This window comes from Pipistrellus kuhlii, unplaced genomic scaffold, assembly GCF_014108245.1.
Source record: "Pipistrellus kuhlii isolate mPipKuh1 unplaced genomic scaffold, mPipKuh1.p scaffold_m20_p_16, whole genome shotgun sequence".
Lineage (NCBI taxonomy): Eukaryota > Metazoa > Chordata > Mammalia > Chiroptera > Vespertilionidae > Pipistrellus > Pipistrellus kuhlii.
In genome coordinates, this window is record NW_023425471.1 from 31,901,242 (window position 1) to 31,926,764 (window position 25,523).

The window sequence follows — 25,523 nt, forward strand, 5'->3', positions numbered from 1 at the left end:
TTTCTTTTGTTTGTGATCTGTTACTTTGTCTCCACATTTTTTCTGCTTCCTTGAGTTGGTAGGGTAGCTTTGTATGCTAGGTTTCCTATATGGCCCAGTGGGTCAGACTCCACAGTCACCTGAGGTGGACACTCTTGGTGCAGCCCTTTGTGGTCTGTGTATACAGCTTTGTTGTAGTTAAGTCTTGATTGTTGTTGGTGTCACTGGGAAGAATTGACCTCCAGGCCAATTTTCTTTGAGCATCAGCTGTGTCTATGTTGGGATAATTTCTGTGTTGGAGACAGCCTTATGGGACCAGACCTACAAAATTGCAAAAGCCTCTGCATTCAGCTTGGATGGGGTGGAGTCTCAGGGCTGAGCAGACAGTCTTGGTTTCCCATCAGCCCTGTCCTTGGTTTCCCTTCAGACACTGAGATACATTACCCTGGGTCTCAGTGTCCCTCAGTAATTGCTGAAAGCACCTCTGAAAGAAAGTCGCCCTTGAGTTTTGCCCACTGCCAGACAGTTCAGTTTCTCCCCGAATAAATCTGGATTCCCAGATTCTCGCCCATAACTGGAATTCAGAGCAGTTGGGAACTTCTGACTACCTCCTTCTAGGGAAAGCCAGCAATCAGTCTTCTTTGTGCGCACTCACACATGCATGCCTCCAGAACTCTGCCCGCTGTGGCTTCCCCAAGTCTCTGAGTCTCTGTGTTCCTTTCTCTCTAGCTGACAGTCCAAACTCCCCCTTTATGAGCCTGGGTCCACAGGGTTTTTCCCAGAACTGGGATTCAGTGCAGTCAAGAGCTTCCTTCTCCTTCCTGCCAGAGAAAGCCGGCCATGCAGTCAACCACCCTTCCATATCTCAGCCCTTTGCAGTTCCTCTGATTCTCCATGAGCTTTTCTCTTTCCTTTTAATTGTAGAATTTCCACTTAGACAGCTTTCCTCTGGTTCTGGATGATGTCTGTTAGTTGTAGTTTTGAAATTGTGTGAGACAGCAGTTTAGGTGCTTACCTATGCCACCATCTTGGTTTCTCCTCAGTATTTATTCTTATTTCTTAATATCATGCTAAATGGTTTATAGTAGGTGCTTAATAAATATTGAAAGCATAAAGGTATTATTGAAAGGTCCTACCATATACTACCCTTACTATGGGAATAATTCTTGTTTTAATAAGCTTTATATTAAAGTGTATTATACATAATGAAAACTTCACAAACCATTAATGTTCAACTAGAAGGAGGAGTTCTTAACAAAATAAGCACACTTACAAAGCCACCCCTGAGATTAAAAAAATACACCAGTATTCCAGACGATGGTCCCTCTCAGTCACTATCCCTTCTCCTAAAATTGATATTATGACACATTTCAATTGGTTAGTTTTACCTGTGTTTTTTTTTAATTTATATAAAATAATCATATATTATGGACTCTTATATTTGAGAGATTTAACTATATTGCTATGTGTAGCTGTAATTTATTCTCATTACTGTATAGTATTCACTGTATGGCCATGCTACAGTTCACTTATCCACTTTGTGGATATTGGGTTTGTTTGCAGAATTTTGTCTCATGAATATTGCTGTTATGAACATTGTTGTTTATGTTTTTACTGTACATTATTTATTTCTTTGGCTCATACATGGGTATATATACCAAAAATTAAACTTTATATTGTAGCAAATGTTGATGCTTTGCTTCATGTACCCTAGACACATCTCTGTGGTCAATACAGCTGCAGTAGATTATTTTTAAATTTTCTGTTTCAATTATAGTTTACTTTGAATATTATTTTAAATTAATCTGAATTTTGGCAAGTCACAACTCCATGAGTGGATGAGTTCTCATCTGTAAAATAAGAATGTTATTAATAAAACAACAATAATACTTGGATCAACTTAGAGAATGCTTTTTGATGCATTTGTAAACTGTATGGTAATATAAAATTAGAATTACATTAATTTTGGAAAATTACTATGTCTGTGTTTCTCTTCCAATTACAGTTTACTTTCAGTATCATTTTTTAAATTATTTTCAGGTGTACAGCATTGTGACTTAATAATCATATACTTTACAAGGTATTCCCACCAATACATTTAGTACCCACTTAGTACTATACACAGTTATTACAATGCTATTGACTATATTCCCTATGCTGTACTTTACATTCCAATGACTATTTTTGTAACTACCATTTTGTAGTTATTAATTCCTTCATTTTTTTAACCCAGTTCTGCAAACTATCTCTCCTCTGACAGTCATCAATCTGTTCTTTGTTTTAATTCTGTTTGTTCTTTAGTTTTGTTCCTTATATTCCAACATAACAACTTCCCATATTAAGTACCTGGCTTTCTCTGCCATTCTTCTATTAGAGTGTCTAGTTTTGGCAATTAATGTAATTACTGCCATTGTTTCATACTTATTCAACCTTTTCTATGATCTTTCCCTTCCACTTTACCTTATTTTGAATAAAATGTTTTTATTATTCCAATTCACCCTCGAATTGCTTGCTATTTATATACACTTTTACTATTCCTTTAGTAGTTAATACTAGAGTTTGCATCATACATAATATAGACTCTAATCTAACTATTTTGTCACTTTTCAGACAATGATAGGACTTTATAATACTTTCAATATTTATAACAATGCAATTAAATTACCTCTTACACATTTGTATTATTATCATTACTAGTATCTATTTTACTCTACATAGATTTTAAACTTCACAATTGAGTAATATTATTGTTTTATATAGTCAATATTGATTAAAATATATTCATATGTTTAACCATTCAACTACTTTTTATTCTTTCTTTTTCTTAAAATTTTGTTTTTATTCATTCTTGAATTTCTGTTTACTGCTCTGGGAATATGGGATCTTTTTGCCTGGATAACCATCTTTTCGGTTTTTTTGGTGTGAGTATACTGGCTATAAAATCTGTTTTATTTGTCTAGAAATGTCTTCACTTCTTCCCCCCACCCCTTCTCCTCTGACAGCTGTCAGTCTGTTGTCTTCAGTTTTGAAGTCTATTTTTTTTTAAATATAGAATTCTAGGCTGGCTTGTTTGTTTGTTTGTTTGTTTTATTCTCCCATTCAGCACATCGAAGAGAACAGATGAGAACTCTTACAAATGAGAACTCTTTCACTCATGGGGTTGTGACTTGCCAAAATTTAAATTAATTCAAAATAATATTCAAAGTAAACTGTAATTGAAACATATTGACTTCCATCATTCTGTTGAGAATTTGGCTGTCAGACCTATTCGAAAGTAATGGCTTTTATTTCTTCTCTAGATGCTTTTCTCTGCCATTCTTTTATTAGAGGATCTAGTTTTCCTTTTCTTATATTTTTCAATATTTCTATTATAGTAGGTCAAGAAATGCATTCCTTTGTTTGCTTTTGCTTAGCATTTGAAGCACTTTTAAACCCTTTGGCTTGATACTTTCAATCAATTTTAGAAAATTCTTAATTATTATCTCTTTAAATATTGCTTCTGCCTAATTATTTTTCTCTTACCTCTCTGAGATGATAAACAGATATATGTTAAACCTTTTCATCATATCCTATATGTTTCTTATAAATTTCTGTATTGTCCATTCTTTATTTTCATTATGATTCTGTCTGGATATTTCTTATAGTTTTCTGTCCTGATGCACCTATCCTCTGTTCATATAATTTCATTCTTTTGTTAAATCCACATTTGACTAAATGTTAGAAATTACGTATGAAAACCTGTAGAGGTTCTATATAATGTAATATTCTTCCAGAGGGGATAAACTTTATCTATTGACAAGTAGCCAGAGTAGAAGATAGTTATCTTAATACAGTCATGAGCTTATGTTAATTAAAGCTGGATCTCAGGTATTATAAAGCTTTGTGTACTGGTTCACTGTCACTCAAAGGGTCTTTTTTTCAAGGTGTCCTAATTGAGCCTGGTGATTTTCCCAGAACTCCTGTTTTGAAGGTATTGAAATCCAAATTTACCTACCCAGATCCATTAAGTAGATGTTAACTTCACTGTGTTTCAACTGCTTTCTGATCAGCTCTGTGCAATGTAAGAATCAGCAAATGAACTAAGGCATCCAGAATACTAGTCTCCCCTCAATGTTTCCTTTCTGTCTATAGTATGTTGGTCCCCAAAGAGCTTCCTACCTTGGAAGCTTTTAGAAACCTTCAGACTGATTCTAATTTGTATTTTATATAGCTTTTCTAGTTTTTAATGAAACAGTACATGCACATCTGTTATAGTTAGGAGCAGAAGTCATAACTTATTTTTAGGTGATCACATTATAAATGCTCAATATATTCAAGATACCTGTATTTAATGAAGAATAGCTATTGAATAAATGTACAGAGAGTAGGTGAGGGTTCTCTGACTTATTATAGATTTGTTATTTATGATGGAGTTTTACCAAATACACATTATACAAAAGACATATACGTCTTTCTGGTGCATCCAGCTGAATGTAACTTAAGATTCACAATTAATCAATTAAAATTTAAGAGAATATAAAAGCACAAATTTTATGAGATTATCTCACTGTAGTTGTAATTTAAAAATCTTTGATTAAGTAGTCATGTGAAAAGGGTTCCATTACATACTTACTTTGATGAAGTGCCATAATTATTCTTGCTGCACACTGTCCATTCTATGGTTTTGTTATCATAATTTTATTTTATTCCTTGAGATTTTAAATGTTCAAATTTTGCTATATTTATGTAGGTGCAATTGCTTGTATTTAAAAAATGTAAACAAGTAGGTAGATGCAGCTACCATGACTTCAAACATTATTCTTGCAAGTGTTTTATTCTTTCTTAAAAACAAGGTCTTACTATTGCAGGGGAGTGAGTTGAAGAAATTTAGTCAGTATTCTTTTGGTTGTAAGTAATAAAAATTTGACAAAAATCTAGCTTAAATCAGAAGGATTTTATTGACTCAAATAACTGTGATGTTCGAAAGTGTATCCTATCTTGAGGCCCATCTAGAACAAGGGACTCATAAGCTATTTTCAAGACTTTGTCTTCCTTTCCATCTTTAAAATAAGTTTCTCTGTGTATACTGGTTTCATTTTTTTGGTTAAGCTCTTTTGTTCACTGGGAATTGTGGCGTCAAATAGAAGATAACATTTGTCTTTCGCTTCCATATCATTTATAGGCATACCTTAGAAATATTGTGGGTTCAGTTACAGATCATAACAATAAAGCAATTATTATAATAAAACCATTTGTTATCTTTCTGCTGGTGGAGGATCTTGCCTTCAATTTGGAAAAAACACAACATCACCCTAGCTGGTTTGGCTCAGTGAATAGAGCGGCGGCCTATGGACTGACAGGTCCCAGGTTGAATTCCAGTCAAGGGCACATGCCTGGGTTGCAGGCTTGGTCTCCAGTAGGGGGCGTGCGGGAGAAAGCCGATCAATGATTCTTTCTCATCATTGATGTTTCTACCTCTCCCTTCCTTTCTGAGATCAATAAAAGTATATTTAAAAAAAATACACACCCAAAAAGCAACCAAAAAAGTACCATTTAAAAAAAATACAACATCTGTGAAGAGCAATAAGTTTAAGGTGTGGCTGTAATATGGAAAAACTCTGATTGACACAACATGAGTCATATGCCCACCATAGACCAATGAACTATAAATATAGGGTACTGTAAATTGACTGAACTTTAGTCACATGAACATCTATGTGGTCATGGATTCAGGTCACTCTGATTGATAGGACCAGCATGATTACATAGGGAAAAGGTGCGGTTTGGTATACTTTTATTCTCTAAAGTTGTCTCGAGAATGCTTCTTCAAAAACCTGGAACTATCTATGGGTCAAATCTACACTAATAAAAGAGAAAAATGCTAATTGACTATACCTTCCTACCCCACAGTCAATCAGGAGTGATATGCAAATCAAGTTAACAAAGATGGAGGGTAAATTTGCATATGCAGGAGGGGAAGTCTGACGCTGCTGCAGGGTCCAGTCCACCATGGGGGACCCGGCAGGCCAAGCGGATAGCGCCTGATGCCACCAGCTGGGTTAAGGCCACCATGGGTAACTGGGCAGGTGGGGGTGGGAATGGGGGAAAGTGTCTGATGCCACCCGTGGGGTGCAGGTAGTCATTGGGGTTGGGCAGGCATATATGGCAGTGCCTGTCGCCACCTGTGTGGTCCAGGTTGCCATCCAAGACCAGGTAGGCCAGGCAGACAGTGTCTGACTCTGCCCGCGGGATCCAGGCATCCATCGGGGTCTGGCAGGAATAGTGGGCTGCGCCTGTGCGCCTGATGCCACTGCGGGGTCCAGGCCTCCGTTGCGGACTGGGCAGGCATGCCAGACAGTGCCTGATGCCGCTCTTTGCATTCAGGCAGCCATTGGTAACTAGGCAGGCCATTGGTAACCAGGCAGCGCCTGATGCTGCCCACGGGGTCCAGGCCACCACCTGGCAGGGCTGGCTTGCAGTGCCTGTCACCACCTGTTGGGTCCAGGCAACCATCAGGGACCAGGTAGGCTGTGTGGGAAGCACCTGACGCTGCCCGAGGGTCCAGGCAGGCCAGGCGGGCTGAGCCTAACACTGTCCACTGGGTCGAGGCCGCCATCGGGGACCCAGGTAGGCAGGGGGTGTCCAGGGTCTCTGGGATCGTTGTCTGCCCTGAGCCGCCTGTGGACACCGGTGGAGCAGGCCATGATTGAACATTTTAATGATCAGTCCCTGGCGAGGAGAAGGCAGTGGGCAATTAGCAGGCACCAGGGCTTGGAAGGGACTAGGATCAATCTGCAGGTGTGCTACCAGGAAGAGGTGCTGAACTATGATGATACAGAGGGCTGGCTGATAGAGGTACACAAAGATGCAGATGAGGGGGCTCTTGCTGGTGCTGAGCTTAAAAAGCGCATCGACAGCCTGATTGATTAAATACCCTTTCTGAAGAAGGTGCATGAAGAGGAGATCCCCAAGCTGCAGGTGCAGATCCAGTATGCTCAGATCTCCATGGAGATGGACATGTTCTCCAAGTCTGACCTCTCTGCAGCTTTCAAGGACATCGGCGCTCAGTAGGAGAAGATGGCTGCCAAGGATATGCAGAATGCAGAAGAATGGTACAACAGCTGCTCACCATGCTGACCAGGAGCACTGAAATAACACCTATGTGGTGTGTGCTTCCAAGAAGGAGGTGTCTGAAAGCTGCTGCCTGCTCAAGGCCAAGACCCTGGAGATCAAAGCATGCTGGGGTATGAACAATGCTCTGGGAAAGCAGCTGCGAGAGCTGGAGGTTAAGCAGAACTCTGATGTTAGTGTTATGCAAGACACAATAAACAAATTAGAAAATGAGTTGAGAATTACAGAGAGTGAAATGGCATGATATTTAAAAGAATTCCAGGACCTCCTCAATGTGGACTTTGACATTGCAGCTTATAGGAAACTCTTGGAAGGTGAGGAGATCCAGCTCAGTTTCACCAGCATGGGAAGCATAGCCAGTGGCTACACCCAGAGTTCCTAGATCTTTGGTTAATCTGCCTAAGGTGGTTTACAGACTAGCTCCTACTTGATTCCGGTCGCTCCTTCCCTTCTTAATACACCAGCAACGTTCAGGAGGAGCAGATCAAGGTGGAGAAGACCATTAGGAAACTAAGTATGAACTCCTTTCTGAAAGAGAAGCTGAAGAAGAGGAGATTGAGAAGGAAGTGGCTGACGAAGAAGGAGAGGAAGAGGAAGAAGGTGCCAAGGAAGAATTTGAGGATGCAAAGGAGGAAGAAGAAAGAGGTGAGGGTGAAGATAAGATGCTCTAGAAGCTGAGGATGAGAAGATAGATGAAGGTGCTGGGGAGGAACAAGAAACCAAGAAAAGATTGAGCTTTCCTTTCCTTAATTATTTCAGGAATAATCCTCCTAAAACCAGGTCAACCCCATCACCAACCAAGTGGTTGAGTTTCTGATACTATATGAATTAAGAAGTCAATATATATATAACATTCTGAGGTGATTCAGGTTGGACATTAAATATTGTGCTATGACTTTTCTCCTTATGAAGAATATCTGTTTGCTTGCAGAGTGGCTTCCTGGCTTGCTGCCACCCTGTGCATGGTACATGCTTATGAGTTCAGGATCTATGACAATGTGAATAATTCAAATATTTACAATAAAAACACATGAATACAAGAATTCATAGATGTTAATGTTAAACTTCATGGAAAAATAGTCTTTTGAATCTTTTGTGGTTAGAAATTAAAGACCTCAAATCATGTGCAATAAACAGTAAATAAAGTTACACTGAATGACAAAAACAAAAACAAAACACAAACAAACAAAACACATTAGGGGCCAGGAAACTTTGAAAGAATTGGGGAACCATTCCCAAATCAGGAAGAGAAGTCACAGGCTGTATATTATTGCTATGAATACACTATTTTCTACTACTTTAACATATACAATGTAATGTATTAGATGCCTTCCTATTGCATGAAGTATGCATTCTCATAGAGTAATACTGGTAGATATGTTATAGTTATGGTGGTATGTCATATCCAATCTATAATAATAAAAAGGTAATTTGCTAATGAGACCTTCCAGAAGTCCTTCCAGACAAAGCCATGGTGGTGGGGCCGAGGCTAGGAGTGATCAGGCCAGGAGGGAAAGGCAGTTGGGAATGATCAGACCAGGAGGGGAGGGCAGTTGGGAGTGATCAGGCCTGCAAGGGCATGCAGTTGGGGGCCAGCAGGCCAGCAGGCAAAATGGTTAGGAGTGATCAAGCAGGCAGGCAGGTGAGTGGTTAGGAGCCAGCAGTCCCAGATTCCTAGGGGGAATCTGCCAATTTAGGCCTGATCCCACATGGGTCTCAGTTTGGAGATGATTCAGGCCAGGTTGAGAGACACCCACCCCTGTACGAATTTTGTGCACCGGATCACTAGTCCTACCTAATAAAAGAATAATATGCAAATTAACCATCACTCCACTACATCCACAAGCCACACCCAACAGCCAATCAGAGTGAGTATGCAAATTAACCCCAACCAAGATGGGTACAGCCACAGAGAGCAGTTGAGAGGCTTGGGTATCCCAGGCAATGGAGGAAAACAAGCTTTCTGCTGGCCCTTGCTGGCCTAAGCCTCCACTCAAGGCTACAAAGTTTCAATTATAGAAGGTAAACAAATACAAACAGAAATGGCGGCAGCCACAGAGCAAGCAAAAGGCTTGGCTCCACTCAAGGCTACAAAGTTTCAATTGTAGAAGGTAAATAAATTCCAGATACCAGGGCCTCTGTTCGGGTCTCTGGGGGAGCATTGCCAGCCTGCAAAGCACCACAGGCCCATCGCTCAATCCACCCCATGCCTCAAGGGAACCCCCACCCCGATCTGGGACACCCTTCAGGGCAAACCAACTGGCCCCCACCCATGCACCAAGCTTGTATTCTATCTAATAAAAGAGTAACATGCAGATTGACCATCACTCCACACAAGATTGACACACAATATGGTTGTCCCCATGTGGTCAAAGATTCTGCCCCTATGTGGACACAAAATGGCCACTACAAGATGGCCAGCAGGGGAGGGCAGTTAGGGGTGACCAGACCTGAAGAGGAAGGTAGTTAGAGGCAAACAGACTGGCAGGGGAGCAGTTAGGCATCAATCAGGCTGGCAGCAGAGTGGTTAGGGGGTGATCAGAATGACAGGAAGAAGTGGTTAGAGGCAATCAGGAAGGCATGCAGGTGAGCAGTTGGGAGCCAGCAGTCCTGGATTGTGAGTGGGCAGTCGGACATCTATCGAGGGGTCCCAGATTGGAGAGGGTGCAGGCTGGGCTGAGGGACAACCACCCTCTGTGCATGAATTTTGTGCACCGGGCCTCTAGTATTATAATTCTGGAAGAGGTCTTCAGAATGCCTTCATTGACCTGTGCTTACTTACATGGCTACAGTTTGGTAGTTCATAATGTGCTCAAACTTTTGGGCTTAGTTCCTCCCCATTACCTAGCTCTAACATAAAAGCTTTTGTCTGAATATATTTTAGAAATAAAACTTACTCAAAGAGAGAAGCCTCCCTCTCAGCTCATGCAGGCACACTGATACTTTTGGAGGAACTGAACTCTCAGGAAAAATGAGGATTATGGTACTAATCAAAAGATGAGAATTAGATTCAGTATTCCTATGATTAAATCTGTGGCGAGCATCAACTAAAGATAACACAGGCACTAGAACTGAAGGAACAGTCCACCAGGAAAAACTAAAGTTATAATGCCAAAGATATCAAGTTTGAATGTCAAATTTAGAGACCAAAGGCCTCTAAAAGTGAGATGAATGGGTGGAGGTTCAGAATTTGTAGGAGAATCATTTCCAAAATTATTGTGATCAATTAAGTTGGTATTTATGGCATATCACGTAGGTGGGTAATATTGGTTTAAAGGGCTAGAATTAGATAGCCAGCAGCTAAAAGATAACCAACAGCTAAAAGAGGCAGAGTTCCAGGTATATTCAGAAAGGGAAAAGTTCCCCCCAAAAGGAACAGGTGAATGTCCTAGAAAGCAGTGATTAAGACTGTGTGGCACTAAGACTTACAGAGCACTAATTAAAACCTGCCAACTCATCTATCCCCAGGTCAAAACCTTTGAATGGGAAATGGGAAAGCAGCTAATCAAAGGTTTTGAACTGGCTAGGAATTCAAGACAAAGAGTGACACATAAGTCTAGTTTTCAAAACAGTAGTTGCTGCCACTAGTCAATGAACAGTTTTCCATTATGCCCATTTTAAAAGGGATTGTTAATCCCCCTATTGTCATTTTAGCCACACCCACAGATCAAAATTGCCATCAATCTCCTTACACACCAAGCTCTGGCAACTCTTAAAAGAAATTTTCCCAGTGCTTTAGTTTAGTGTTCTAATGGTCACAGCTCACTAGTCATGCCCTCATTTGTTTTGCACCTGGATGCTGTGGGTGGGGGCTGGTTTTCTGTTAGACTTCAGTGATTAATGCACACCTGCACATTCTTTTGTTCCCATTGGCAAAATAAACATTTCACAAAAACAGCCTGAACAAAATGTTGTCAAGAAATGTTGGCAACAATTCCTACGAAGGCCTTTTCCCCCCTGAAGATTGAAATGAGGTGACATTTTTAAGGATCTTAGAATTAGTATCTCTTTTTATTTCTTTTCACAATGTGACTTTTCTTGCCTTTAACATATAGCTTTAATTTGGAAGACAAGATTAAGAATTATACTTTCTTTTGGTATGAGTGGATCCAAAAAAGCATGTTTCCTCTTTTTAGCTATCATGCTATTTTTTTTTTGTAATTTGGTTATGATTTCTAGATTATAATGTTATTTCTAGGAGTTGACTTTGAGGAAGTACAACCTTAATTTGTGTACCTGCTAGTCTGCTTGAGCTAACATTCACCAATTGTTATGTCTTCAAAAGGAAGAAAAATCTACTATAGTGAAGAGGTAATTTAAATATAACAGCAATACCAATTTTTTGGAGTGGAGAAGAAATCTAGGCTTTGGAAGACAGTGAGTTCACAAGTGTGCATTCAAGTACCTAATTCACACTAAGTTCTTATGGCCAATTAGTCCCAACTATCAGGAATGGTTTTGCCCTAGTCTCTGACCAATGAGCCTATTTCTAATTAGAAATGAATAGAGAGGTCTGGCTTAGTTCTTCCACACTAAAGCTTCTCATTTAGTACTCGATTTTGTCCCAACTGGGCTCTTATATATTTCTTATAACTAAGCTCATTCCTTGTAAGTCAGTTTTAGTTCCTTGACTTGTTCACTGGTATTGAAATCTTATATTGGCATGCTGTCTTATATTGTATTGTTTTTCATTGATATGTGACAGCAGCCCTTATTTATGGAGTGAATTTATTATCTTTACCTAGGACTTATAGTCATTGTAAACTCTTTGCTCTTGCACCTACCAACCTTCCATTCAAATGATCTAACTTAAGAAAATACACAGTATGACAGTTTATAATGAGTGTTATTCACAAAGTTAATACTGTGCAATAGCAATATTTGTTGAAATACTTGGTCATCAAATGAATAGCTTTAAAAGGATGAAGGAAATTAGAAAAATAAAGTTAAGGATAGGCAAGAATGATACTATGTGTGGGTGTATAAAACATCTTTCTATCACACACATATGAACACACATACACACACACACACAAAGTCAATTTTGATAAAACTGAATATTAAGTGACTGAGAACTTTGCATGGTAGTCATTGGTGTTTTTCTGTAAATAAATCTTGCTTCACTTCCTTTCTGGACCCATTGTAGGATTGTACTTCATAGCCCCCTTGTGGTTTGGTGGAACCATATAATTAGTTTTGTCTAGTGAGTTGTAAGCAGAAGTGACATTACTCATTTCAGGGTCAGAGAGCCAGAACATTTAACTGCCTAAGTCAGATATTTTCTAGGATTCTTTCCCCCACATCTATAACAGACAATGTTCAAGATGGTGGCTGCTTTGTCAACATGAATCACTGAGAGATCCCTGAGTAGGTATGATGAGAAGAGTACCCTTCCAGTACTACCTCCACATCCAGCAACTCATAATGGAAACAGCATGAGCAGGAAAGATGCATTTGCTGTTTTATGCTGCTGAAATTTTAGGGTGTTTTGTTACTTTTACCCTAGCATAACCTAGCCTATCTTGACTGATATGCCTAGCTTAGTTATCAGGCTTCTCTGTTTAAGTACCTTAAAAAATAAGCATATATTTATTGGTGATTAATAGTAGTTTGATTAAGAAAGAAAAACTTATTACTGATTTAGAAAGATGAGCTCTAGTAGATTATACTCAAATATAGAAATCTGCAGATACTGACCAAGATAATATAGCTTAGCTTGAAATCTGTATAAAAATAGGAGCATCAATAAGAATATACAGGCTTGCTGACTAAGCCAGTATATTTCAGTAGTGACTTGACAATTTGATTTATTCTACAAAAATGGCCTTTAGGATTCAGTTTCAGGTTAAAATAAAAAATGCCAGGAGACAATAAAAAAATTCATGATGATGTATTATTTGACTGTAAATAAGAAATATTTGAGATCAGATAAGAAGGCTAGCCCAAGAAGACAGGATAGAAAGCTTTCATGTCATTCTACTCCTATTATTTGCCAAGATTCTAATTAATCTATTTTTTGATTACATACTTATTTGTTTCATTTAAGTCAACTAGCAATATTATATAATCCATAACTTATTAATTATACTGATGTTTTCAGCATTAAGTACTGTCATCTTGAAATAATCTCAAACTACTGAATATTGACATACTTTGTGTCTATGACATACTTTGTGTCTTCTGATTAGGCTATTTCATCTTGCTAATATTTATAGAAAACAGCTAGGAGTCTACTTAAAGGGACTTACTTCTATTCTTTCCCTGTAAGCCAGTCCTTGAACAAAAATTCAGACCTCCTATTTAAGATATATATCTCCAGTGGCCTTATGATCTCTGAATGCATATGTATGTATGTGTGTGTTGTGTGTGTGTGTGTGTGTGTGTGTGTGTGTATACACACACACACACTAATACACACACACACACACACACACTAATATATATATATATATATATATATATATATATTAGAGGCCTGGTGGATGAATTTGTGCATAGGTGGGATGGGTGGGGTCAGGCCAGCCTGACAAGGAGGAGGGGACATGGGCGATTGGCTAGCCTGCCTGCTGGTCGAACTCCTGGTTGAGGGGAAAATTTGCATATTAACTTTATATTATATAGGATATACAATGAGTGGCCAAATTATTATACCCTTCAGAGATCATAACGATCTGGCCACTCAGTATATATATGAACTCCCTATGATTGCTCAAATAGGTTGTTTCTAAATTTTATATATTATCAAATATAATTTGTAGTTAATTTTTTCCCATTTTTCACTTCTGTAATATTTACTTAATATGCATTACTAGAAAATTCTGGGGCAAAGAATATATACATTGTTAATGGTTTCAATACATATTTTAAAATTATAAATTTACCTCCTTGTAATTTAGATTCCTTTCTGAATAAGCTTGTCTATTTCTCAGCACCTTTACAGATACTAAATATTGCCTTTTCAAAAAATGTGCAAATCTGAAGGACAAAATTCACCAATTTTACATGTTAAAGGTAATCCTCCTTGGAAAGAAGCAGACAAGTTTTGTGCTGTGTTTTCTTACACTATAAAGTTTAGATGTAGTTAATTTCTATCCTAACTCTCCATTTAAAATTCCCCACAGAGCTTTGTTTTATGCAATGCCATCCATCATCACTAGACATGCGCTACATACAGTAACTCACCAATCATTCAAGTCCTGGTAAACCTGTAATATTTGTAATTTATGTCTATTGGACATATTTATCTATTTATTCCACTTTCATCATCTGTAGAAAAACAGGTATATTTGTCTTGGTAGCATCATTAGGGAGAGAAATAAGTTAGCTTTCACCTGTTTGTATTCTTTTTATCTGATTTACTGTGGAATATGATCATTTGATTTGTGAAATAATGATGCTGAATGAAGAATCAGAATACATAGTGGCAAAGAAAATATTTTTTAAACAAAAAACACTTTTTTTTTATTGTCTCACCAGTTGGAAAGGTAGAGTATTCAGAAGAGAAGAGTATGTCATCATAAAACTGAGTTAGATAATAGGAAATAAGGCATAAAAGCATTTTGTAACCTTTTGGATAGAACTTGCAAAAATCTTCAATTATATAGGACAATATATAACTATGGTGTGCATTCTCTTTGGTTGCTTTGTGATTTCCCATAAGTATAAACATACTATTGGTGAAAATAGAAATACACAGGAAGCTCTATCTATCTTGGCATTTTCTGGCTTGCACTGGCTCAGCTGTGGCTCTTGGCTGTGGTTTTTCTACTTGTCTTTCACTAGAAGAAAAAAGGAAAAATAAATTCAACTTGTTTTCATTCCTGATCTCTAATAACATGCAGTGGGAAAATACTGGGGTGTGAGGCCTTTTTCTCTATTTCTGAAGTGAAAGAAGGTCATAGGTTTCTGAAGAATGGCTAATATAGTAGTATTGGGGATTTTGCTCTCTCAGGTTGTCACATGGGACAGATAACCATTTTGATGTTAATTTTTCCCATGTACTGTTAAATGTATCAATCCTTATATTTACTTATAGTTCACTAATTATTTACTAAGAAAAAATCCACACCACTTTTCATGGCTATCATGGATCACAAAAGATATGATCTACTATGCTAGCTCCTTGAAATAAGATCAGTACTTATATTCCTGGTGACATCCCTACTCACCTTTGATTTAGAATTTAATTGTCATTTGTAAAACTCTGTAGCATGTGAAATAAAATAATTCTTAACAGTAATTAGAATAATCATTCTTATTGATTTGATTTTATTCTTTAAGTAACAACATGTTACTTTGTAAGCATCGATACAAAATTATTATGTTTTTAAAAGCCTGGACTTATAGCTTTGAATAATATTTCGGTCTTTTATTAGAGTGATACTTAAATAAATGCTGTCTACAAGAGACCCACCTCAGAACAAAATACTTACACAGGATAATAGTAAAGAGATGGAGGAAAAAAGTTTCCTATGCAAATGGAAATAAAAAATAAACAATACTCATATCTGACAAAATATACTTCAAAATGAAGGTTATAACAAGAGACAATAAAGACTATTAAATAACATTAAAATAATTTATCCAATAAGAGGATATAAGCCTGGTAAACATATATTAATCCAATATAGGAGAAAAAAATCAATAAGAAAACAGTGACTCTAAATGACAGACTAGATCAGATGGATTTGACATTTACAGAATCTATGAGACAGAGCAAAAGCAACCCTGAGAAGGAAGTTCAAGGCACTATAGTACAACCTCAAAAATCAAGAAATAAAATTAACAAAATATCTAATCTTACAACTTAATGAATTAGAAACAACAAAAAACCTACAGAATAAGTAGAAGAAAAGAAGTATTGAAGATCAGAGTGTAAATAAATGACATAGTAATGAAAAAAGAAAAGGTCAATGAAACCAAAAGCTGATTCTTTAGAAAAGATTAATGGGCCTTTAGCTATACTCGGCAAGAAACAAAGAGAAAGGACCCAAATAAATAAAATCAGGTCTTAAAGAGGTAAAGTAAAAACTGATACCATAGAAATACAATGGATTGGAAAAATACTATGAAGAACTATACTGTATACTAATATACAGTATAGTTCTTCATAGTATACAAAATGAAGAACAAAATGTCTTGCTGGACAATGTGGACAAAATGAACAAATTCCTATGAAAATACAATCTTCCAAAAGTGAATCAGAAAGAATCAGAAAATATGAACAGGCCAATAACTGACAAGATTGAAGTACTAATATAAAAAAACAAACTAAAAAAATAACAACAAAACCAAAAAAACAAACAAAACACCCCCACAAAAAACAACAACAAAAACTTCCCAGCACATAAGAGCCCTGGTCCTGGCAGCTTTTCAGAGGAGTTTTACCATTGAAAGATGAACTAAACTTATCTTCCTCAAACTATTCCAAAAAATTCAAGAGGAAAGAACACTTCCAAACTTTTTATGAGGTCATCATGATCCTCATTCCAAAACCAGATAAAGGCCACTACAAAGAAAGAAAATTACAAGCCAATATCCTGGATGAACATAGATGCTAAAATCCTCAACAAAATTTTAGCAAATAGGATCCAGCTATATATTAAGAAGATTATGCACCATGATCAAGTGGGATTTATTCCTTTTTCACAATACTTTTACAATATTTTCAAATCAATAAATGTGATACATTATACAAAAGAAATTAAGTAAAAAATCCCATGATCATATCAATAGACATAGCAAAAGCTGTCAACAATATCCAACACCCATTTTTGAAAAAAATTCTCAGCAAAGTGGGACTAGAGGGATAATACCTCAATGCAATAATTCCATATATGACAACTTACAGCCAACATCACACTCAATGGGCAAAAATTTTTAAAAAGCATTTACCCTAAGGACAGGAATCAGACAGGGATGTCCATTTTCACCATATTTATTCAACATAGAACTGGAAGTCTTAGCCACCATGATCAGACAAGAAGAACACATAAAAAGGAATCAAAATTGGAAAGGATGAAAGAAAACTGCCATTATTTAGAGATGCCATGATATTGTACAGAGAAACCCTAAAAACTCCACCAAAAAATAACTAGATTTAATACATAAATTTGGCAATGAAGCAGGATACAATAATAACACCCAGAAATAAATAACATTTTACATGCCAATAATAAACTCTTAGAAAGAGAAACTAAACCAAAAAGCCCATTTACCATTGCAATGACAAAAAAAGGAAGAAAAAAAAGATATTTAGGAATAAACTTAACCAAGGAGGTAAAACACTTGTACTTCAAAAACTACAAGTCATTAGAAAAAGAGATAGATGAATATATAAACAAGTAGAAAAAGTAGAAGAATATGCCCTGTTCATAGATTTATAGATTTAACATAATTAAAAAGTCCATATTAACCAAAGCATTCTATAGATTCAATACAATTACTGTTAAAATACCAACAGCAGGGGGAAACCAAGATGGTGGCACAGGTAAACACCAACACTCTGTCTCTCACAACAATTTCAAAACTACAACTAAAAGACAAAATATCTATCACCCACAACCATGGGAAAGCTGGCTGAGTGGAAGTTCTCCAACTAGAATGAAAGATAAAAGAGCATTGAGACATGCAGAAGCACTGAAAAGCTGAAGTACTAAGGCATGTGAATCGGGCTGGAAGAGGGCGACAGACTGCCCTGCTTTTTTCCTTTTTCCTTTTTTTTTTCTTTTTTTTAATATTTTATTGGTTTTTTACAGAGAGGAAGAGAGAGGGATAGAGAGTTAGAAACATCGATGAGAGAGAATCATCGATCAGCTGCCTCTTGCACATCTCCCACTGGGGATGTGCCCACAACCAAGATACATGCCCTTGACCGGAATCAAACCTGGGACCTTTCAGTCCACAAGCGGACGCTCTATCCACTGAGCCAAACCAGTTTTGGCAAGGTATTCTTTAAGAAGAGGAAAAAGAAAAATGTAAAGATAAAAATTGTGAACAACAAATGCATATGTCTCAACAAGTGAACCCCAAAATCAAGTGAATTGAATACCTGAGGAACAGAATAAACTGGTAAATATAATAGTATCAGGAGCATAGAAAGGGAGTGGACCTATAATTCTAAGGGGGATAGGGGTATGTGAAAGCAGGAAGAGATTGGACAAAAATCGTAAACTATGGATGAGGACAGTGGGGGGAGGTAAGGGCAAAGGGTAGGGGGGAACCAGGTGGAGGGGACCTATGGAGGAAAAAAGAAGAAACAATTGTAATAATATGAACAATAAAGATTTATTAAATTAAAAAATACCAACAGCACATTTCACAATTCTATAACAAACACTATAAATTTATATGAAACCAAAAAAGACCCCGAACAGGCACAGTAATCTTGGGAAAGAACAAAGTTGGAGGGATCATAGTACCACATATCAAGTTACACTACAATGCCACTGTAATAAAATCAGCCTTGTACTGGCATTAGAATAGGCAAATAGATCAATGAAACAGCACAGAGACCCAGAAATTGACTCAAGCCACTACTCTCAATTAATATGTGACAAAGGAGGCAAGATAATACAGTAGAGTCAAAACAGTCTCTTCAATAAATGGTGTTGGGGAAATTGGACAGATACCTGAAAAAAATGAAACTAGAGCACAAACTTACACCATACAGAAGAATAAATTTAAAATGAATAAAATACTTAACTGTAAGATGTGAAACCATAAAAATGCTAGAAGAGCCGGGACCGGTTTGGCTCAGTGGATGGAGCGTCGGCCTGCGGACTGAAAGGTCCCAGGTTTGATTCCGGGCAAGGGCATGTACCTTGGTTGCGGGCACATCCCCTGTGGAGGGTGTGCAGGAGTCGGCTGTTCGATGATTCTCTCTCATCGATGTTTCTAACTCTCTATTCCTCTCTTCCTCTCTGTAAAAAATCAATAAAATGGCCGAAACCGGTTTGGCTCAGTGGATAGAGCATCGGTCTGCGGACTGAAAGGTCCCAGGTTCGATTCCGGTCAAGGGGATGTACATTGGTTACGGGCACATCCCCAGTAGGGGGTGTGCAGGAGGCAGCTGGTCCATGTTTCTCTCTCATTGATATTTCTAGCTCTCTATCCCTCTCTCTTCCTCTCTGTAAAAAATCAATAAAATATATATTTTTTAAAAATCAATAAAATGTATTTTTAAAAAATGCTAGAAGAAATCATTGGCAGCAAAATCTCAGACATTTCTAATAGCATTGTTTGTAGATATATCTTCTAGGGCAAGGGAAACAAAGGAGAAAATAAATAAATGTGACTATATCAAAATAAAACATGCCTACACAGCAAAAGAAACAATAAACAAAATGAAAAGGGAATTTACTGAATGTAGAACATATTTGCCAATGATCTAACTGATAAGGGGCTAATATAGAAAATATATAAGGAACTCATACAACTAACAAAAGGAAGATAAAGAATCCAATTTAAAAATGGACAAAGGATTTAAATAAACACTTCTCCAAAGTGGACATACAGATGCCCAAAAGACATGAAAAGTGCTTAATGTCACTATCACTCAAGAGTTGCAAATCAAAATGAAAAAGAAATATCACCTCATACCTGTCAGAATTCCTATCAAGAACAAATCAACAAATGATGAGTGTTGGCAAAGTTGTGGAGAAATGGAACTCTAATACACTGCTGGTGGGAATGCACACTGATGCAGCCACTTTGGAAAACAGCATGGAATTTCCTCAAAAAATTAAAAATGGAACTCCCACTTGACCCATTGATCCCACTTCTAGGAATATATTATAAGAAACCTGAAACACTCATCAGAAAGAATATATGCACCCATATGTTTATAGCAGCACAATTCACCGTAGCTAAGATCTGAAAACAGCCTAAGTGCCCATCAGCAGATGAGTGGATAAAACAATATGGTACATTTACACAATGGACCACCATGTGGCAATAAAAAAGAAAGAACTCTTACTATTTGCAACAGCATGGATGGATCTGAAAATATTATGCTGAGCAAAATAAACCAGTCAGAAAAAGTTAAGTATCAAATGATGTCACTCATATGTGGAATCTAATGAACTAAATAAATGGATGACCAAAATAGACCCAGAGACATAGAAGCATGAACAGACTATTGAACCTCAGAGGGATGGCAAGGGTGGGTGGATGGGAAGAGATCAACCAATGAACTTGCATGCATATATGCATAATCTGTGGACACAGGGACTGGGTTGGTGAGGGCCCGGGGGATGGGAGATGGCTAAAAAAGGTTAATTCGGGGGAGGGGGGAAGGGAGGACCTATATAATACTTTCAATAATAAATTTTTTTAAGTTTAAAAAAATTAAAAATCCCAAAATAAAAATAATAAAATGACAATAAGTTATCACCTCAAACCTATCTGAATGGCTATCACCAACAAATCAATACATGACAAGTGCTGGCGAGGATGTGGGGAAAAGGGAACACTAGTACACTGCTAGTGGGAAGGCAGATTGGTTTAGTCACTGTGGAATACAGTATGGAGCTTCCTGAAAAAAATAAAAATGGAACTACCGTTTGACCCAATGATCCCACTTTTAGGAAAATATCCTAAAAAACAAAACAAAACAAAATACCAACCAGAAAGAATATATGCAGCACTATGTTCATAGCAGTGCAATTTAGGGTAGCTAACACATGGAAACAGCCCAAGTGCCCATTAATAGATGAGTAGATAAAAAAATCTGTGGTACATTTACACCACGTGATACTATGAAGCAGTAAAATAGAATTATCTCTTACCTTTTGAGATAGCATGAACGAACCTAAAGGGTATTATGCTAAGCCAAATAAGCCAGCAGAGAAAGACAATTATCACCTGATCTCACTCATATGTAGAATTTCAAGACCAAAGTAAACTGATGAACAAAATAGATCCAGAGACAGATAATCAGGAACAGATTGTTGAATCTCAGAGGGAAAATGGGGGTGGTTGGGTTGAAAGAGATTAACCAAAGGTTTTTTAAATATATTTTTATTGATTTTAGAGAGGAAAGGAGAGAGAGAGAGAGAGAGATACATCAATAGTGAGAGAGAATCATTGATTGCTGCCTCCTGCATACTCCCTATTGGGGATTGAGCCTGCAACCTGAGTTTCTGCCCTTGACTGGAACCGAACCTGGGACTCTTCAGTCCACAAGGTGACATTCTACCAACTGAGCCAAACCAACCAGGGCTTAAACAAAGTTTTTATATGCCTATATACATAACCTATTGATTCAGACAAGTGTGAAGGCCAAGGGTGGAAGGCAGTTACAGGGTAGAAGGTGTCAATGTGGAAAAAAGGGATATTTGTATACTTTCAACAATAACGATAAATTTTTAAAAGATAAAAGAAGATATCTATCTGTTATCTATCTCTCTATCATTTATCATCTATCTATCTATCTATCTATCTATCTATCTATCTATCTATAATCCATCCATCCATTTATCTATAATCTATCATCAGCTACCTATCTCAAATCATTGGGGACATCTTCAGAATTTTTATACATGGCACTGTGCGGTTACCATATAGATGCTGTGATATGGCTGACTTGCAGTGATGATTACAATACTCTTCCTATAGCCATTTTTGCAGAGACTAAGAAAACTATAGAAAATTTTATAGTTTTAGAGGAATTTAAACATTGACTTCCTTATCTTTTCTTATACTTTAATATCCATGAGGCATAATTGTATATTATGTATTTTACATATTCCAGGACTTACATCTATTACATAATGAAGTCTTTATTAACTGAATAGATATTATAAGTTACATAATATTTTTAACAGCCTTGAGTCACAGTGGCTACTGATTAGGCACTTTGCTAGTTGGAAGCACACAACATGGTCTTTGGGTACAGGTCTTTATTCACTTGAGCAATTTGCTGGTAGTAAAGGAGTACTAGTAGTTGCTATGTTAAATTAGAGGAAGCACTTTCTCAGAGAGTTATGCATCTTAAGAAGGTGTCAGCCACTTATTTTCATTTTTAATGACCTCTGCTTCTTAGTACTGGTTTCACAGATCATGTGACCATTTTTTGTGTTTCTAAAAATTAAATAAAAATAGAAATTGAGAAAATTAACAATGTAGTAAATATATTGATTTGTGGGTGAGGTGGAGAAGGATAAAATACCAGTTATAAGAATGTAAAGTATAGCACTAACCCCTTTGGCTCAGTGGATAGAGTGAAAGGTCCCAGGTTCGATTCTCATGAAGGGCATGCACCTTGGTTGCAGGCACATCCCCAGTAGGAGATGTGCAGGAGGCAGCTGATTGATGTTCTCTCTCATCAATGTTTCTAACTCTCTATTCTTCTCCCTTCCTCTCTGTAAAAAATCAATAAAATATATTTTTAAAATAATGTAAAGAATAAATGTATTTATTATTATCTTTATTTTGTTTGAATACCCTATCTTCTTTTTTTAAATAAATATTTGTTGTTCATATTGTTACAAATGTTCCTCATTTTTTCCCCACTCCATTGCTCCCCTCCACCAGGTTCCCAACCCACCCTCTGCCCTTTCCCCACTCCCCATTGTCCTCATCCATTGGTGCACAGTTTTTGTACAGGCTCTTCCCACACACTCCCCACTCCCCTTTTCCCCGAGAATAGTCAGTCCACTCCTCTTCCATACCTCTGATTCTATTATATTCACCAGTTAATATTGTTCATAGTTTTTTTTAATTCCTTTGGCTTTTGGTTTCACTTGTTGATAGTTACGTATTTGTTGATCATAATTTTTATCTATTGAATATATCTTCTTCCTCTTCCTAAAGAACCCCTTTCAGCAATTCATATAATTCTGGTTTGGCGGTGATGAACTCCTTTAGCTTTTTTTTATTTATTTGTGAAGCGCTTTATCTGGCCCTTGATTCTGAGTGATAGCTTTGCTGGGTAGAGTATTTTTGGCTGTAGGTTCTTGCTATTCATCACCTTGAATATTTCTTGCCATTCCCGTCTGGCTTGCATGGTTTCTGTTGAGAAATCAGCTGACAATCATATGGGTGCTCCTTTATAGGTAACTACCTGCTTTTCTCTTGCTGCTTTTAATATTCTCTCTTTGTCTTTTGCTCTTGGAATTTTAATTATGATGTGTCTTGGTGTGGTCCTCTTTGGATTGCTTTTGTTTGGAGTTCTGTACGCTTCCTGGACTTGTAAGTCTATTTCTTTCCCCAGGTGGGAAAAGTTTTCTGTCACTATTTCTTCCAGTATGTTTTCGGTGTCTTGCTCTCTCTCCTCTTCTGGGACCCCCATAATTCTGATGTTGGTTCATTTGAAATTGTCCCAGAAGTTTCTTACACTATCTTCAACTTTCTGGATTCTCTTATCTTCTTGCTTCTGTGGAGGAGTGTCCTCTGGCTCTTTGTATTCCAAATCTTTTACTTGATTCTTGCGATTTTCCATTCTGTTTTTAGGACTCTGTATAATATTTTTTTTTTAATTTCAGACAATGTATTTTTTATTTCTAGTTGCTCCCTTTTCATATCCTCATAGGTCTCATTTATTTTATCGGCCTTTCCTAGGAAATTCTTGAAAAACCTTATAAGCGTGTTTTTGAACTCTATATCCAGTCACTTCTTTTCCTCCATTTCTTTTGTTTGTGATCTGTTTCCTTGTCTCAGCATTTTCACAGCTTCCCTTAGTTGGTAGGGTGGCTTCGTGTGCTAAGGTGTCCTGTATGGTTCAGTGAGTCAGCCTCCCAGTTACCTGAGGTGGACAGTCTTGGTGTAGCCCTTTGTGGACTGTGTGTGCAGTCTTGTTGTTAAGCCTTGCCTGTTGTTGGTATCACTGGGAAGCATTGATCTCCAAGCCAATTGGCTATGAGGATCAGAAATGTCTCAGCTAGGAGGGTTTCTGTAATTCATTTGAATGGGGCGAAGTCTCGGTGTGACACAGACAAGCTTTGTTGAATCCCGCACAATTGGTTGCAGGTGCGTGCACCTCTTTGGTATAGCTGCAGACAAGCTTTAGATTCCTGTCTGTCACTCCCTAGGAGAGTCCCATTCACTGCGAACGAGGAAGCTAGCCACTGGAAGGGCTTCTGTGCTCCGCTTGTATGGGGTGGAATCTCAAGGTGGTGCAGACAAGCTTTATTCAGCTCCTCCCTACGATGGTCTGGTTTCTGAGTCCCACAGTAATGGCCGCTGGCTTCACACACCTCTGAGAGATCTCTGCCCACTGTCTGACAGTCTGGACTCTCCCTGTCTGTGACTGTCTATCAATGCAATAGGGTGGTTCTGTTTTCCTCCCGAACAAGAAAGCCAGCCGAGCATTAGCTGTCTGCTCTCTCTGTGCACCAGGAGTAAGCCAGCAGCGAACTCTGCCCTCCCTCTCCGCGCTCCGCAAGCAAGCTGGCAGTGAAGTCGTGCGGCAGCCTTTTTGCGCACACAGTTCTCTGTACCTTCACAGTTCCTGAGGTTCAGCGCGCCTTCTCTCTTCTTCCCAGATGGTAGAGCCTCCTCTCAGCCAGCCTTCCGGCACTTCAGGGCGATGTTTCCCCTGTTTTTCAGTTCTAAATTCAAATTTGTTGTTGTAGGCTGCATTCGGGAGTCTACCCTATGCCACCATCTTGGTTTTCTGAATACCCTATCTTCTTATTCCTCACAGATTCCTACAACAAAATTCTGCAAGGAAAGAAATATTAAAATCCCTTACATAATAATGGGAAGGAGGAATGAACTGGATCAGGGGACTTTAGCTCTTGCCTGATAAGTTTAATCTGTCTCAAGTCAGTAATGGAAGTTGCTTGATGCACTATGGGAAACGTGATGGTAGTCAAACATTATGATCAAGTATGTCTATCAGCACAACATATCATCACTGAGCAATCTCATTTATTATCTCAAATGTTTTAAAGAGACAACCAAGGCAAAATGCTCCTCAAAGAAAACAGGAAAGCTTTTCTCTGTTAAGGCTGATATTAAAATTTTTTGCCAAGGTTCTATTTGCCACCATCAGTGCTACAGTCATGGACTTTTAATTTGATTAAAAACTTAAGTACCATAAATTCCACTGCTTTATGTTTGCATCATATATCATTGGTTTATAAGAGTTTATAAGATAGGAAACATCTGAATTTGCATGAAATATTTAATATAAAACAGAGACTTCTTAACACAGCTCATCAAGACCCATCAAAATAACAGCAAACTGCTGATCTAATGGGTAATATTATGAACTAGAGGCCCAGTGCATGAAATTTGTTCACAGGGTGGGGATTGTCCCTCAGCCCAGCCTGCACCCTCTCCAATATGGGACTCCTCCAAATATTTTAAACTGCCAGTCTGATATCCCTCTCACAATCCAGGACTGCTGGCTCACAACCACTTGTCTTCCTGCCTTCCTGATTGCCCCTAACCGCTTCTGCCTGCCAGTCTGATCACCCCCTAACCACTCT

At 37.8% G+C, this 25,523-nt stretch overlaps 1 pseudogene; it reads left to right on the forward strand.

The window, feature by feature from the left end:
• The first annotated feature begins 6,660 nt into the window (after positions 1 to 6,660).
• LOC118720254 lies at positions 6,661 to 7,760 on the forward strand (annotated as a pseudogene).
• Positions 7,761 to 25,523: the final 17,763 nt, after the last annotated feature.